Raw genomic sequence first — 15166 nt, 5'->3', positions numbered from 1 at the left:
TCTCTCTCTCTCTCTCTCTCTCTCTCTCTCTCTCTCTCTATTTCTTCTTATAGTAAGAATACATATAGTCTTTCTCAAAAGGAAACAGATAGATATTCGTGATTCGGTAAAATATACATAGCATAAAAATAAATTCAGGAAATGAGTGTGGGTAAAGATGAAAACGAAAGAGAAAGAGAAAGAGATAAGGAATAGAAGATTGAGAGAAAAGGAAGTGAGAGTATAGTAATGGGAGTGAGGAGTATGGTGTACGAGATCTCAAGCACGAACTTTTCGAGAGTTTGCTGATGGCACCTTAGGGAATAGTGGGAGAGCACCTTCAAAGGATCCTCATAATATTTCTCAAATTCCTTCTGGAATTTTACAGAGAGAAAATGAGAGATGATCACGTGATGTGTAAAAATTTTCACAATCGCGAGAATTTATAACTTATCAAAAATAAAAGGAAAAAAAAAATAACTCGAGGAGATCCTAATCCTTTTTATATTTGAACAATTTATCATTGATCGATTATAATCTTTCTCTCATTCTTTCTGTCTGCCTCTCTCTCTCTCTCTCTCTCTATCTCTCTCTTTATTTCTATCTTTCTTTCTATCTATTTTTCACTATCCCAATTTCTATCTTTCTCACCTTTCTTTTCGCATAGCTCGCGGCTAGAAATCAGCAACGTGAACGAGCAGCAGAATGGCACTTGTCTATTTACCCGAGGCTATTCTCTACAAATTCTCTCTCACTTTCCTTTTTTCCTTCAACTTCGATATCAGCATTGACTTTCCAAGAAATCGAAAACCATTTTCAACACTAGAATAATAGTCATGATCCTGGATGATAAGAACTTTATATTCCCCTCTCGAACAAAACAAAATGAATATCTCTTTCTTTCTATCATATCCAGGATTGATGATTCAAAATGAACGTATTCATTATCTTTTTATGTTAGTTTCATCAGACCAGTCATGATGATACCTTTTTCTTATAAAAGTGAGAAAATGTGTATAAAGAATGAACAAAAAAAAAAAACTCTACCACACGATGAACACATTACAAAAGATGAAAGAGAAAAAAAGTCTCGATTCGAGTCAATAACTTATATCAGTCAATAGCCATTTAAAGAGGAGGCCGAGAAATAGTTTATGGGAGGATGGAGATAATAATACTACTTCGTAGGAAAAAAGAGAGGAAAAAAGACAGAAAGTGAGAGAGTGTGAGAGAGAGAGAGAGAGAGAGAGAGAGAGAGAGAGAGATAGATAGATACGTCGGTAACAATTTATCCAATGAATACATCCTGTTATCTCGTCTCTGTCTACCCGGTTTCTCCTCCTCCTCCTGTGGGTCAACTGAGCGCGTAATAGCTATATCAAATAACTTGGGTTCCCTCTCATCGGAAGCGACCACCACTACTACCATCACTACCACGATCACCAACGCTATCTGCAAGGACAGAAGGCCGTCATCGTCACCCTAGTGATTCAGTTCTATCGCAAGCAGCTTACACTTACACCGTCGTGGCCAGCCCCAGGCTGTTTCAGCCTTCATGACAGAATCAGCGCGGTCAGCCGGTAACAGCTTTTCCTCTTTGGCCTATAACCGAACTACTAACTTCCATCTTTCTCCATCTCTGTCGGCTAGATTGTTTTATTTATTAATATATGTTAGAAAGAGAGAAAATATGATTATAATTGATTATTAAAGTAATTCATCTGTGTGTGTGTGTGCTGTCTATTTCTGTTTTTCTACGATATTAACGATACATTGTTATCATTTTTCGAATTATTAATATAAGTGAGTTTAATATATTTAATATTATGAAGTTAACAACTTAAAATGGGATATATAAAATTGAATATGTGTATCTATACGTATAATACAATATGAGAAATTGCATGATTAAAAAGTATGTTTAGTTTGTATTAATGTTAAAAGTATCGTAAAACAATCATCTCATTTTGTTAATAAACAATCGTTTTCTTGAAATAAGTATTCCTTAGAAATTACACTCTTTCAATAGTAATTTTGTTGCTTTCGTATTCACGCATAGGTTACACAGTCCCAAAGCAAAGCGAATAGCACGTTTGCATTAGCGACTACGTGTGCCCAACGCAAAGTGAGGCATCGAAGGATGGCACTTACCGATTCTGTCCGGCATGCGATATTACCAACCAGCCAGGTAACCGTTGGTTACCGTTGACCCCACGGCCTTTGCAGCTTTGTCTCACCGCATCAGATATTACGAGTATAATGTATCCATCGGATCCAATCCTGATCCGCGTACGAACATACACACGTACATGCATACGTATACAAGACACACAATGTTCGTACGTTCGTTCATCTCAATCCACAACCTAAACGATTATCTCTCTCACTCTTGTTCGCTTTTCGCGTTCAAAGCTTTGTCATCTACAACATATGTAGTATAACTACATAGATATATAAACGAGATGGCCGATGGCCGTACACCTTTCGATGCCTTTGAGATAGGAACATCTTCTTTCTTCAATTTCGCTTTATACCTAACTATGTTGGAAAAATCGATTGAATCTATAGAACATGAACGACGTTAACGAATACGAACAAAATATCGATTTTCCAGATATTCTTTCCAATGGGAGATTAACCCAAGAAGGACGTAGATATGTTCCTGGTAAAAAATGTACGCCATCTGTCTGTCCACCAGCAGCAACAGTTTCAATGTATCAGATTGAATAAACTATTCGTTTGGATGGTCGGACTACCTAACATCCTCCTCGTTTTTAGTGCTAATAGCACGTATATACGGTCATTATTTCTTTCACTTTGCTATCTCTCTTTCTCTTTCTCTCTCATACACACTTTCTTTCTCTCGTTTTATCGCGTACGTTTGTTACTAACGACGCTCAGGAATGATTTTTAATTACTCCAACGTTTAATTACTCATTCATTAGCCATACGTGTCCCTCGTATACTTCACGTATTTTCCCGACTATTTTCTATCTCCGTGAATTTTAGCTCGAGAGTTTTGAAAGCGACGAGAGAAATAAAAGTGATAAAAGAAAAGAGGAAAATAGCTCGAAAAAGCATGCATATATACGTTTTTCCATATTTATCTTTCTTTTATTTAAAAAAAATAAAAATAAAAATAAATAAAGGAAAGAAAATAAAGAAAATAGAAAAAAAAAGAAAAAAAAAAGAAGAAAAAGAATGGCAACGCAACGAGAGAGAAGCTTAAGATCCACGTTGAGGATTTAGCCAAAATGAAGTGAAGTAGCGCGTATCCAACCAATTACCAGGGATAACTGCAAAGGGCGTAAGTTAAAGGGAAGCATCGAAGCGCTACCACCACTGGATAATCCTAGTTCTACCCTCAAGCTAATGTTTCTGAAAGCGTGCGCTTCTATTCGGTGCGATTGGCAGGGATACGCCATTTGCTTATGAGCTTTCCGTTGGCCAAATTCACAATAATATCGAACTATTATCGCTTGATTATTCCGCTTATTTCAGTTAAACTCTCGATAATGGATTATTTTAAAGGATATATAAGAAAGATTTCGAATCGGAGAATTTTTCTTTCATAACATTTCGCTTAACTTCTAATTATAATATTAAATTCATTATTTCTACGGAATTTATGAAACTCGAATAACGCATCGAATACTAATTGTATAAAAAAAAAAAAAAAAAAAACAAAACAATTAAATTCGTGGAATCCAAACGTCACTCAAGTTTTTTTCATGTTATTAATTGTATTGAATGAGGTTTGATTATTAATTATTGAGACAATAAATGAAAGGAAACATTAAAAGTTGTGAAGATAGTGTTAAATGAAAAAAAAATGCAAATTTTAAATTAAATTCTGTTTTAATGCTTAGTTTATCCTCATTCATTTTTTTATAACAAACGCGTATAGCAATAACTATCGACCGACGTATCTCATATATACACACACACACACACGCAACCAACTAATGTTGCTGGAACCTTCTATATTCTCATTTGACTGTGATCGACTGATCTCACACACACAAACACATACACACAGAATTATTTTTCTACTCTTGCACACTCGAATTCCTACATGTATAGAGGAAGTCTTGCCCGATCGATATTTCCCTGTTTCTCCCTTATTGCTCATACAAAAATCTAACGCGATCCCTTCAAAACCGTAAAACTTTTCATTTGACTAGAAAATTTTCGGTATATTTCCAAAGAAGTATCACTTTCAAAAATCAAAATGTTCAATATTGAAAAAATTTTAACAATGCGTCTGCTTATATAATATATAATATAAACATTGGTAAGAGCACCTTTTCCGTCGAGCAGAACAATATAATTAAGATTTCTTGTTTTAATAGAGATTTTATGATGATTTGAGTTGAAATTTAAATCCATACATTGTTATACGCATGCATATAATACATTTTCTAGCACTTGTAATTCCTTCCTTCAAGCTAATTATCCTATTTATAATGTTAACTCGTGTATTTTAACCGTTTCTAATATCATGTAACTTCTAAGTCATACGTTCGTGTATTTATGTTCTTAACATCTCATTCTATTTGCTTCAAGCATCTTAATGTTATTCACTTTTTTCATAATCAATTTATTTATTCATAGCTTCTATTATATTTCTCAAAATAAAGCGCGTATTGTTTCAATTTGTTTTAAAATAACAAACGAGAATTACTCTCTACCTTCATTATATTAATAAACCAGAAAATGGCTACATAATAATTATAAATATTTTATTTCTGTACAATTTTATTTATAATTTCTCTAATATTTTCATAATTTATATATATACTTTATTATAATATACAATATTATAATATACTTTGTTATTTCAACATAACACATCAATTAAAAATTTGTATTATTTATGAATAATTAATATAAATTAAAATTAAAAGAAAAAATAAGTTTCATTATAATGAACTCGCAAAAATATAAGGAAGGAATGATAAAACGGAGAGTAAGAAAACCAAAAGAAAAACAAAGATAATAAATTAATATTGATAAAATGAAATTCACCTAACTACTAATATTAATTACGCGATATTACATACCATACAAAGTGTTATTAAAGAACGGCCTTTTTATAGGAAGTTGCGTGTTTCATATGGTATTACGTTAATAACAAGTCTACCTTGATTCGCGAGTAGAGCATCGATGCGCAACGTGATCATCAGGCACGTTACATAAAGCTCGATTGTATATATTACATAGGTATATAAATATATGTATACCTATATCTATTCATACATGTAATATTTATCTAACGACGCTCATCGTTAGCTACTTCATCGTTACAAATTCAACGAATGGACAAACGTGGCCCCGTTCCTGCCAATGAACGGGTTCGTTCGCCGTTTCTCTTCGCGTTCATAAGTTTAGTAGTTCAGCACCACGGTTTTACGCGAATCGGCCATTCCGGTTGAAAATTATGCATGGATTCGCGTGCACAGAGTACAGTGCATCGATTACGGTAGGATTTGTAGATTAGTTAGTCAAATTCATTTGAAACCTTCTTTCGAAATAGAATTTCGTGATCCTTGAAATATCCTCTCATTTAACGGATTATTCCAATATTTCCAGTCAAAATGTAACACTTTTCTGGAAATTTTTATCTTTTCAAATATAGATGATATAAAATGGAAATTTGACTTTCATATTTATTGATTTTTTAATTAAAATTGACGTAAATTTATATCTTTTAATATTTATAACTGCTGAAATTTTATTTATTTGAAATTCGTTACGCCGAATATGTAGAAATAGGTGTTAATGGTATTTGCAATATCATTCGTTGTAAATGTCAAAAAATATTGAAAAAAATATATTTTTAAATTTTTATAATTATTCATGTATGTAATATTTCATTTAATTTTTTCGACTTTAAGAAGAAAATACATTTGTCCATTTTTTTTCGATGAATTAATCCCTTATTGAGAAATTAATCAATGAATAATTATTTTCAGATAATTCATTATCCCTGATGCCGATAGAAAAAAAAACACATTTCAAATTTAGATAGAATACGAGAAGCTCGAGATGCATGCATTTTTTTTAAATACATTAACGTTTCAAAATGCAAAACGATTTTTTCGTAAACGTGATCTGGAAAAAAACAATGAAATAAAAGTTAATTATCATTTTGTGAATGGAAATATTGCAAAACTATTCTAAGAGTTTCTCTATCCGTCTTTGCTTGTCATTTATTTGCCCAAGCAGTACAATTTCCTTTCTGGGATATTCCGAGCTGTCTCATAGGCACGAGTCTCTTCGAATTTATGGATAGCATTCAGGATTAATGACGAGGGATGTTGAAAGGGCAAACTCGATATAAATTCTCAAGATAGGAAGGACAAGGACATAGATTACATGACTCATATAGGACGATACGAAACTAAAGGGTATGGTCGTACCTGTAGATTCGACTTTGAAAACCGACCACTAATCGGAACGGTATGTGAAGAGAATTATTTGAATCTTTTCACTTGTCTTTTGATCCAATTACCCCTCCCTCTCTCTTCCTTCATCTTTTTTTACTTTTTATATATGCCGGTAAATTTGAATATACATATCCAAATTTAAGTGTTATATTTTTAAGTACTGTTTGGAGATTAGAAATAAACCCCTGAAGAATACAGGAGAAAAAGATTACCAGCATTTCTATCACAGATTAATTTCTTATCTTTGAGCAATATTTACTTACATAAAAATTTATCTATCATCTTAACAACAGAATGGATTACTTTTAAATATATATCACAAATCAAATATCACGCGTTGAAGAATCATGAGTAATTCTAATTCGATTTATTTTCAGGTTTCTAAAAAAAAATCAGACATTTTACAAATTTTTAATAATTCTCGTACACAATGGGCATGATAATAATAATTACTAAAAAGTAACATTTTTGAAAGCTAGTTTCCTTTCCTTTTTTTAATTTTACTTGCTACCATGAGACACTTGAAATGTTCTTTCTGGCACTTAAAATCAAGAGAAAGGGGAAAGGGAACGAGTAGAGGAAGGTAAGAAAAGAGATCTCTCGAAAGTCAGGGACGAAAATTTAATTCAACGTCGGTAATAGGGTCGTTCGATGTTGGAAACATCTGGACAACGTTGGGATACGAAGACAAGGACGCCCCCTTGTGCTCTTTCTCTCTTTCTTTCTCTTTGAAAAGTAGTGGCACGAGCAAAAACTTGTTAGCACCCGCAGTCGAAACTCGTGTTTTATTAGAAAAGTTTGAAAATTAGCTGAAAAACACGAGCGAGACGACGACGTAGACGACAGGGTTGTGCAACGATAGCTAAAAGATAAAAAAAAAAAAAGTTAAAAGAGTATTGAGACGCGAAAGAATTAATAGAAAAAGAAAAGAAAAGAAAAAAAAAAAAGGAAAAAAAGAATATAGGTTAAAGAGAATAAGAAGAGAGGTAAGTAAGATGAAAAAAAAAAAGAAAGAGAAAATGGACGCGAAAAAAGAACGAGAGTATCTAGTGACGTTCGTTCGAGCCTGAAAAGAGGGTCATTACGCGAGCCTTCCAAGAGAAAATTTGATGAAGAACGAGAGTTACTTTCTACCTACCCTTATATCTATACATATATACAAACATATATATGTATATATATATATATAAGATGACGGGACGTAGCCTTAATAAGCACCTTAACCTGCCACCTATAAATTTGAAGTGATGTAAAATTAGAAAGAGAGAGATTACTTTACTCATAGGATGATAGCTTTAAGCTTCGTGTTTTTCCAATCTTTCTCGTCTCTCAACGTTTCTTGAATGGAATAACAGGTTTCCAACCTTCGTCCAGGATCGTTTAACAAGAGAAAGAGAGAGGCAGTTTCCTTATATTCATCATTCGGGTTCAAATTGATCTACAAACTTGCCAGATTCTCTCTCTCTATCTCTATCTCTCTCTTTAGATTCTCTTGAAGCTACTCCTTCGGTCTGTCGAAGTCGTTATTAACCGGGATTCCGTCCAGTGTCAGAAGGTAATTTCACTTCCGAACACGCGACTGAAATTGGATCTTACTTTCCGTCTCTCTAAGTGTGCTTGTGTTCGTATCATTGATACGTTTGTATTTTCTAAGTTTGTAAGAGTGCTCTTTGTTGTTTTACTATAATAATTCAAATTAAAAGTATCGATATGATTAATGTAAATATTGAAATAATATATAAATACATTGTTAAAAATCTTAGTATATTAATTAATTTGCATCTTACTTGAACTAAAAAAATATATATATTTTTGTTAAATTTTTCAATTAATAAATTAATGTGGATCAAATTGTTTGTATATATTATAATTTTTAAATATTTCGGGTTTCATATTGGAGTAATAATGAAGTAGTAACTTCGTCGTTGCTTGAGAAATAATCTTTATTGTTCTGAGATGAAATAAGTGTGTACGGTAGCATGGGTACTCAGCGGGAGGCTCTCGAACGGAATGGGTGAGTGGATAATGTCAGGTAACCAAAAAGAAAAAATGAACGTGGGGAGAAATCAGAAGTACGTCACGTAAGTGCTAAGTAGTGGACACCCAGTAGCCGGGCACTTGAGAGACAGAAACAAAGGCACGTTAAGTAGCATGAAAGAGCAAAAGAGAAAAAGAGAGAGAGAGAGAGAGAGACGTAACGTGTGTGCTGGAAAATGGAGATGATGTTGGTACTGAAAACGTGCATGTGTATGTACACGTAATTGTGTTATTCCTTCTAGATCGCCACAAATATATATATTAATTAATATTAATTTATTAAACTATGTTGAAATAATAGGATGATGCAGTTTCGTGAAAAATATGTTCAACAAATTTATATAAACAATACATACAATTTCAAACAAAACTACAATATATTATTAACTCGGGTAATATTTTTAACCGTAAAAACTTATGACGTGAATCCTTGGAAACACATTGTAAGAAAACTCTTTATATATATATATATATATATATATTTTACGCACAAGATCACGAATAAAAATAAAATATGTTCTATCTAAAAAAGATACTACTCGATTATGTAAAGTTATCAACGTCAGTGATGGTAGAAACATCTCAATCCTCAGGTATGAAAAGAAAGAGAAAGAACAGAGAAAAGTATTGCGGAAATTGTTTTACTTTGAAGTAAACTCGTCGACAATCCGATTTACCTTATCACAAAAAAGAACTTTGTCTTAAGCTATGTCTCAGTCATTACGGTAGAAAGAGGAAGAAAAATAAAGGAAAAGTATCCGTTTTCTCTGAACTTGAAAAATACAAAAATTTTGTTTTCCAGCATTCTCTCTTTCTATTAACATTTACTAGCAAAGTAAAACTTTTTTCTTTTCGCTTACAACGAAATAGCACTTTTTATCGATATTAATGAAATACTAAAAAAAACGGGAGTTCAACTTGCCTTTCCATCTTTTCTAGGGAATCATAAATACATTTCGATTCTTTATATCTTTTCGGTGTATCTTTTTCCTACAAACATTCGGACAAAGTATCATTTTGCTATAAGACTCCAAAGTGAAGAGATAAAATTTCTCTTTCTCTTATCTCTGTCTCTCTCTCTCTCTCTCTTTCTTTATCTCTCTTCTTGCTCTCTAAAGTTCTTGTTTATGTTTCCGATTAGATTTGGGAAAGATGACGACAGTTCCGCTATCGGCGATATCGATCGACGACGATATTGCTTCCATTGAGAAATTAAATATTGATGATATCGTCCTTTACGAGTTTCGAGTTTCGATTTCGTTTCATCTTGAAAATGATATACGCTTCGCCGTAGAAAATCGTTCTTGCCTGTTCAGCTACGTAGTAGGTTTATTTCTACGTTGGAGCACTGAGACTCTTCACAAAGTTACTACGAAAAAGGAGATTGCACGATGTATATATATATATACATACTTTCATTCATTACATCCAAGAGTATATCTCGTCCGATATCGTTCGTAAAATAAACTTTGTAAGTAGTACAAAACTCTGAAATCGATTACTCGAATCGAAACTCGTACCTTTTTTTTTTTTTTGTATATAGAATGAAAAAATACAGTCGTATATTTGTTTCCAAGATAATTAACGTTCGGATAACATTTTGTTTAAAACGAATGATTATTTAATAATGAAGTAAACATTGAAATTCAAAATTATTTGATTGCGAGTTTCAAAGATCCTTTTCGAAAAAGTCTATTGCGGAAAAATGACAAGCGAATATGTTTTTCAATTCCTATTGAAAAATACCAAACCGAAATAATATATTTGTTTTCAAATATATTGATATATTTAACCACACTGTTAATCATGTAATTCGAACCAACGTTTGACACTTTTCGACGTAAAATGACGTGAATTACGTTACAAAGCATTAAACGATTAAGGAACCTTATTCCACTTTCATTCAACTTATAAACGTATCGATAATTATTATTAATACTATTATTTTTTCGACTGCGAAGTACTCAAAAACAGAACACACGCGTCAGTAATCGCAAAAGAATCAATTATAAGAGAAAGAACAAGGAAAAACAAACAAAATAAAATTAATATTAATTTATTAATAAAATTATATAACATTTACTTTTTAATTAATTCTAGATTTATAAGTCGAGATAAAAGTTTTAAATATCAGTCAACACAAATTTGGACATCCCGTATTATATCCCATGTAATATAATTGATAATAATAATTAATAAATAACTTATTTTCAATGAATGTTAAATAACTTATAAACGCGCGACAGTATATAATTACTAATACCAGGAATATATAATTCATTGAATGGTAAATAACATTTTTCAATTAGTTCCGACAAAATGAGACTTACTCAAGAGAAGTCTTGAGAATCGCAAAAGATCTTGTTCCAATAAACGATAAAAATCTTTTGGACCTGAATACGAGTCTCATTCTCTCGAAGACTTTAAAGAGTTAAAAATAAAAAGAGAGATAGGTAGAGAAAAAGAAGAGGGATCGTTCGAGAGAAAAAGAATCGGAGCTTTCTGTTCGTAGCTTCATAACCACGAAAATCGGCGGGCCATCATTTCCCGTCGTGATTCGAGAGGCAATCGCTTCGGAGCGACCGAATGAAATTGAATCTGAACTGATCAAGAGACAGAGAAAGAAAGAGAGAGAGAGAGAGAGAGAGAGAGTGGGAGAGAGAGAAAAGAGAGAAAGAACCAATGCCTTGATATCGAGAGTCACTTGAACTTCATATCACCGTTCTCTTTTTTTCTTACCTTCTTTCTCTCTTTCTCTCGCGTGTTTCCGGCATGCAGTTCTGGCAAACTCGTGGTGTAATCGCGTGACTGATTTAATACGAAAGTACTTTCGTGTGAGTGCTCGTCGTTTGTGGGGTAAAAGCCAAAGAAAATAAGAATAAGACAGAGAAAAAGAATCGTCAAATTTAAAGAAATAAAAGGAAGGAAAGAGTGATCCTCGAAGGAAAGAAAAAAAATCAAATCTTTGTATGTGTATAATATAGTACGTCGCAGATGATGTGCGAGTGTGTATGTTTATCTCTATGTGAGGGGGTTTGAAACGCGGACGATTTACTTTGCAAACGACGAAGAAGTCGGTAAACTCCGAAGGCGCCCGCGATACGATGCTGGCTGTCTGAAAACTTGGCCAATAAGCGACGAAAACAAGAAAGAGGCAAGCCTTCTTCTTTCTTTACTTTCTTTCTATCTTTCTTTTTCGCATAGACGAGATTGCATAAACGTAAGCAGAGAGAGAGAGAAAGAGAGAGAGAGAGAGAGAGAGAAGAAACGTTAACTGCTTCAAAACAGGAGAATATATTTTCAAAATCGACGACAGCATTTCCATCCTCTTTTCTTTTCCCTCCCTTCCTCACCCTCTCTCTCTCTCTATCTTATTTTTTTTATATTGTTCAGATCCTCTCAAGTTCTACTATTCTCGACACGTCCATCTCAGGCAAGGACATCGATGTTTTAGAGGAAGAGAGAAAGACCGAGGTCGAAGACAAAATGCTTTGTGACATTTCAAATGATCGAAGAAGAATAAACTAGAGAGTTAGAAAGAGAAAGAGAGAAAGCAATCTCGAGAGAATGGTTACCGAAGCGAATATCGACGGAAGTGCTTCTTGCCGGAAAAGACGCAACACGAGAAAATAGAGAGGCAGAGAGAGAGAAAGAAAAAGGAGAGAAAAAGAAAGAGAGAGAGAGAGAGAAAGGAAAAAAAGAGAAGAATGCGAGGGTGAGGTGGTAAAGTGATATAACGTGAGAGTTATCGCGGCGAACTTTTTTCGATGGAAGTTACGTTAGTCTATAGAGGTATAAAGTCAGTCCCCTAAGTTCCTTAACTAGATTTACGATGCAAATAGAATCAGTGTTTCTGCTGCTCGTTCCGTCGTACTTTCGACCGCTTAACGTTTCCACTTACGCGTTTTCTTTACTGCGGTTGCCCTCTTGAATTCGTCAACCAACCACTCGTGTTCTCGTGCTCGTTGAAGAAGTGTATTTGTCGAAGCAATTAATTGACTTCCCGTTTAGTTTCCGTCACGGTAACGTTGATTCTGTATGTAATGTTGCTTACTTTTCACAATTGAATATATTATTTTCTCAACGTTGACAATTTGTGTAGGGTTATTTGACAAAAAGATTAATAAGGATTTATTTATAACAATTAACTTAGAAATTTTCAATGAAATTCTTGTCTATTTTGATTTCTTTTTTATTTGAAATTAAGAAACAATAATATCTGTATTCATTAAAGATACTCATTATTATTCAATGAAATAGAAGTAGCGTTGAAAGAATGACGGTCAGTTTCAAGAGTTTAAAATTACTACGTGTAATACAAACACAATTTCCAGGTTGATAAGGGGATTATTTTCTCTAAGCGTTTCAACTTCTTAACGAACGTAGATCAACAAGTATTGGTTGCAGTTATTGATTCGAAATAAATTTAACTTTTTTCCTTTTTTTTTTGGAATTATTAAAATATAATACATGAAACAATGTAAAAGTTATAACATTTTTTTCTTAACTGATTGACATTTCCCCTCATCCCTAAATAATGAGTTTTAATAAATCTATCCTCGATTAACAAATTATCATGTTGATGGCCGATCCACATTTCATCGTTCGAAAGACGAGCGGAACGTGACGAGGAATTTATATTATCTGCTACGAACAGCTAGGTGCGTCATTCTTGCAGAGTCACTCTATGCATCAGCTAACTCTCTCTTTCCCTCTCTCTCTCTCTCTCTCTCTCTCTCTCTTTCTCGCGTGAATGCATTCTGGATGAGAAAAGACGAATAATACCTATAGGTTTTGTACTCGACAGGAGCTCTATAAAAGTTTTCCCGATCGAATAGTCGGAAACTCTTCCATCGAAATTAACCGCAATTTCTATCGACTTAACGCCGAAATAAAGCTGGATTATAACAATGGACTTTGAATAATAATAAGTTCCCCTAACAACATTCGAGTGAGTTCCATAATAATTAAACTTTCATAATATCTTGACGAGAAAGTCACGGAAGTTCGATATCTGTGGCTAAAACGCAACCGAATCCGAAGAGTTTATTTAACACTTCGCTAACTGCTTGGATTTTACTGATTAACTTTCTACAACTTCATGTCATACACTCTTATATTTATCTTTTTTATATCTTATGTTAGTTTTTAATCATAAGTTGATGAATACGTATAGCATCTGATAGTTTTATACTTTTTCTTCACATAAATAACAAAATAATAAATAACTAATTATTTTCTATAATAATTATATCTAATTTTATAATATTTATATAATCATTTTAGTAGAATTTTCACATATTCTAATAGCTTTGCAACTTTCATATCACGTCAAACTATAACAATAACATATTAAATAATTTTAATAATGTTAACGTTTTCTCACCTTATTTGTTTTAGAGCTTATATATATCATAATATAAATTTAGGTTAAAAGAAGATTAAAAAAAAGGATTAAAAAAATTCATATTACATTCATGTTACAAACAAATGGCCGATGTTTTAACATCACCTAAATCTACATAACATAACGATGAGAAAAATTCCAATGTTATATTTTTTCTCTCTATAATATTAAGTTGCATTATTTTAAAAAATCCAATAGATGTATTATACTTATCTCCTATTTCATTCATCATTATCTCAATTCCAATAGTTGTTCAATACCGAACACGTAACATCCATTTAAACCGTAAATAAAGAAGCCGACATAGATAGGTATATAAACATCGCAGCTGGTGTCTGACAAAGCCAGGATTTTCTCTCTTTGTTATGTAAATAATTACGTCAGAGACAATGAAAAATACATTGACTAGATACCCATGATCAATTTTAAAAGGAACAAAGTCTTATTGCTTGTTTAATTTCGTATGAATTCCAAAATCATCCTAGAAAGATTGGAAAGAGATAAACGAAGAAAAACAAAGTGAACGAAAGAGAAAGAAAAAAGGAAATAAGTATTCAAACAAAGAGGAGGCCGACGAGCATGATCGTAAAAGCGGATCTTCTTCTGGCCGTACGTGAATAATATATAACGTTTGCGTGACTCCGCTCTTTATGACGCGACATAATGTATCGCGTTCCACGAGCGGACATGTGAGTTTACACGCGAACGAGAAGGCATAGTACTCATGATGTTACCCCCTATGAACACATAGCTACAGGCTGTCCCACGTAAAGGTCTACAAAGTGCTCTTGTCTAAACAATTGAACTAAATTTCTACCTTCTCCTGCAAAGAAAAAAACAAGAGATGAAATGAGCTTTTCTTTTCACTAACCCCTTAAGGTATGTGGTTTCAGTAAAATTAGAATATATTGTAGATATTACTGTTTACTGATGTTCAATTTAAAATATAATTCTACATATGCAACAAATTAGTATTTCATTATAAAGTCAAAATAATGATAAAATACAATTTTTCTATTATATTTAAATTTTTTATATTACCTAATATGTCTGCATTTTAAATTAAATCATAAAAGAATATTACAAAAATTATGCATTAAAAGGTTTATTATGAAATCATGAAAATGGAGTTTTTTATACCATTAAATAATTAGTCTTTGGTAAAAAACTGAAATGAAATTTTAATGAGAACAAGTTGTACGGTTTTATGTGAATCATACTATACATATATTTACACATAGCTCGCATGTATATGTATGCATAGCCATTTGTCTATATGTGTATGCATGTATAT

The 15166-nt window shown here is 32.7% G+C and overlaps 1 protein-coding gene and 1 long non-coding RNA gene across 3 annotated transcripts in view; both read left to right on the top strand.

Annotated features, from left to right (window-relative positions):
* The window catches only part of LOC106788032 (transmembrane and TPR repeat-containing protein CG4341-like), a 209829-nt gene that overhangs the window by 137789 nt on the left and 56874 nt on the right, over positions 1–15166 (top strand). The gene's annotated exons all lie outside the window — the stretch shown is intronic.
* LOC106788036 lies at positions 1479–3663 on the top strand. Its single transcript, XR_001381861.1, has 2 exons — positions 1479–1559; positions 2039–3663. It is a non-coding gene; the product is annotated as an uncharacterized LOC106788036 (long non-coding RNA).

Source organism: Polistes canadensis, unplaced genomic scaffold, assembly GCF_001313835.1.
Source record: "Polistes canadensis isolate GaletaPanama2010 unplaced genomic scaffold, ASM131383v1 scaffold_5, whole genome shotgun sequence".
Lineage (NCBI taxonomy): Eukaryota > Metazoa > Arthropoda > Insecta > Hymenoptera > Vespidae > Polistes > Polistes canadensis.
This window is presented reverse-complemented; position numbering and strand designations above follow the sequence as displayed.